This window comes from Hordeum vulgare, chromosome 3H (assembly GCF_904849725.1).
Source record: "Hordeum vulgare subsp. vulgare chromosome 3H, MorexV3_pseudomolecules_assembly, whole genome shotgun sequence".
NCBI classification, from domain to species: domain Eukaryota; kingdom Viridiplantae; phylum Streptophyta; class Magnoliopsida; order Poales; family Poaceae; genus Hordeum; species Hordeum vulgare.
In genome coordinates, this window is record NC_058520.1 from 194,762,486 (window position 1) to 194,765,819 (window position 3,334).

Genomic DNA, 3,334 nt, shown 5'->3' on the forward strand with positions numbered 1-3,334 from the left:
ATATGACATTTCCGACCTCATTTAAAATGCCTAGTTAGGTGGATTAATTGCGCTTCAGCTCTTGCCATGTGTAACCACATTTAATATTGCCGTGTACCTAATCGGGATAGAACTAAATAACTCGGATGTGGAGTTTCGTCAATATGCAACTCGTTGCATATTGAACTTCACTTAATGTGCAGTGTTTGTTTGTGTGATTTGCCATGCCGTGAGTTGCATGTATTCAGCTGCTCATGCATAATTTGTGTTGTGCACCGTGTGGTGAATTCCGTGTGTTGATTTGTGTTTCTGGATTGCTTCGTCTCGATAGAGTTCCGCTGCGTGCCGGATTGTGAGGACCCGTTCGACTACGTCGGTTCGTCTGCTTCACGGAGGCATTCTTCTTCCTAGCGGGATCTCAGGCAAGATGATCATTTCCCCAGATACCATTACTATCATTGCCATGCTAGTTTTATCGCTTCTATCGTTTATGTCTCCTTGCCTACCACGTGTTAAATATCAGCCTCTCAACAATGCCATGAAAACCTTCAACCTGTTCAACCTAGCAAACCACTGATTGGCTATGTTACCGCTTGCTTAACCATGTTGTTAGCATTGCTAGTCGCAGGTGCAGTTGCTTCCATGTGAAAACATGGGTTCCTTGTCATATCACCATATTAAATGCTATCTATTTTAATGCACCTATATACTTGGTAAAAGGTGGAAGGCTCGGCCTTTCTAGCCTGGTGTTTTGTTCCACCTTTGCCCCCTTAGTTTCGGCTACCGGTGTTATGTTCCATAATTGAGCGCTCCTAACACGATCAGGGTTGTTATGGGGACCCCCATGATAATTCGTTTTAGATTAAAGGTGGTCTGGCAAGGCCCAACATTGGTACTACATTTGCCCAACATAATAATTCTGATAATTTGAAATGCATAGGGAGTTAGCGCTACCCGAGGAGTAATTCTACATAATACAGGTAGGGCCAGTGCTGATGGTGTTGGTCCAAAACAGAGCACTGTGCGGGGCCAACCGAGGGCAACTTGGGTGATTTCTATCAAGGCACCGTACGCGTCGCTCATCCGTCGTGTCCTGAGAATGAGATATGCGGCTCCTATCAGGATCGTCGACACGCTGGGTGGTCTTGCTGGATTAGTTTTACCTTTGACGAGATATCTTGTGCATCAGGATTCCGGTGATGCTTTGGGTAATCTCAGAGTTGAGGTTTTCCACTAAGGAATCCGACGAGATCGCGAGTGTCGTGATTGAGGATTTCTATGCGGCTTGTGGTAATTTGTGATGGACTAGTTGGAGCACCCTTGCAGGGTTAAATCTTTCGGAAGTCGTGCCCGCGGTTATGTGGCAACATGGAAACTTTGTTTAACACTGGTTCTAGATAACTTGAAGTTAATTTAATTAAAATAGGACAACTATGTGCGTAACCGTGACTATCTCTTTCGTGAGTTCCTTCTCCGATCGAGGACACGGTGGGGTTATGTCTGACGTAGGTAGGTGTTCAGGATCATTCATTTGATCATCAGTAGTTGCGTAGATTTTCCCCCTCTTATTTCTTGTACTCGTAAGTTAGCCACCAGATAATGCCTAGCCGCTGCTGCATCCTCACCACTTAACCATGCCTTACCCATTAAGCTTTGCTAGTCTTGATACCTTTGGAAATGAGATTGTTGAGTCCCCTGTGGCTCACAGATTACTACAACACCAGTTGCAGGTACATGTAAAGGTTACTTGACGCGAGCGTGTTGATTGTTCATTTGGAGTTGCTTCTTCTTCTTCTTCTTCATCGATCTAGGATGGGTTCCAGGCCGGCAGCCTGGGATAGCAAGGACGGACGTCGTTCTTCTTTTCTCGTTTGTTTTCGTCCGTAGTCGGACCCTACTCTTCTTCATGATGATTATGTATTGTACTACTGTGACTCTGATGTAGCTTGTGGCAAGTGTAAGCCATGTACTTGTAACGATATCCATTCTTGCGACACGGCGAGATGCGCTTCTATCCCTGACGAGGCCTTCGTGCCAAATTGAGGATTGGGTCGCATCTTGGGCGTGACTGGTACTAGCCATGGAAAAGTGAGAATACAGTAGCCCAGCACCAATATAGATAGAATTCAAGTTTGCTACAGTACCAAAAGAAGTGGTAGTTTGTTTTCTTGTGCTAATGTTATCACGAGTTTCTGTTTAAGTTTTGTGTTGTGAAGTTTTCAAGTTTTGGGTGATGTTCTCATGGACAAAGAGATAAGGAGTGGAAAGAGGTCAAGCTTGGGGATTCCCAAGGCATCCCAAGCCAAATTCAAGGACACCAAAAAGCCTAAGCTTGGGGATGCCCCGAGAAGGCATCCCCTCTTTCGTCTTCAATCCATCGGTAACATTACTTGGAGCTATATTTTTGTTCACCACATGATATGTGTTTTGCTTGGAGCATCTTGTATCTTAGAAGTCTTTTCTTTTTGTTGTGTCACAATCATCCTTGCTGCACACCTTTTTGAGAGACAGAGACATGCACTCATCGTGATTTTGCTAGAATGCTCATAGTGCTTCACTTATATCTTTTGAGCTAGATACTTTTGCTCTTTGTGCTTCACTTATATCTTTTAGAGCACGGCGGTTCGTGACTTGGTAGTTGGCTTATGCTATGAAAGTAGTCCCGAATGTGATAGGTACCCAAGAGGATGCAAAAACCTCCATCTTCGGAGCATAATTGATCTATTGATTGTCATCCTTGTTGTTGAGGTCGGGATCGCGCGATGGTTAACACCTACCAACCCTTACCCTAGGAGTATGCGTTTAGCACTTTGTTTCGATTACTAATAAAAACTTTTGCAACAAGTATGTGAGTTCTTCATGACTAATGTGAATCCATGGTATAGATGCACTTTCACCTTCCACCATTGCTAGCCTCTCTAGTGCCACACAATTCTCGCCGGTACACAAACCCACCATATGCTTTCCTCAAAACAGTCACCATACCTACGTACTATGGCATTTTCATAGCCATTCCGAGATATATTGCCATGCAACTCCCAACGTTCCATCTCATGACTTGTGTCGTCACTCTCATATTGCCATTGCATGATCGTAAGATAGCTAGCGAGATGTTTCAACGTCATACGCCATGCTAGATCGTTGCACATCCCGGTACACTGCCAGAGGCATTTCCTATAGAGTCATCATCATTTTGAGTTGTGAGTAAATAAAATTGTGATGATCATCATTATTAGAGCATTGTCCCATGTGAGGAATAAAAAAAGGCCAAAGAGCCCAAAAATATAAAAAAAAAAGAAAAAAAGAGAAAAGAAAAAAAAGAGGCCTAAGAGCCCAAATAAAAAAGGAGAGAAAA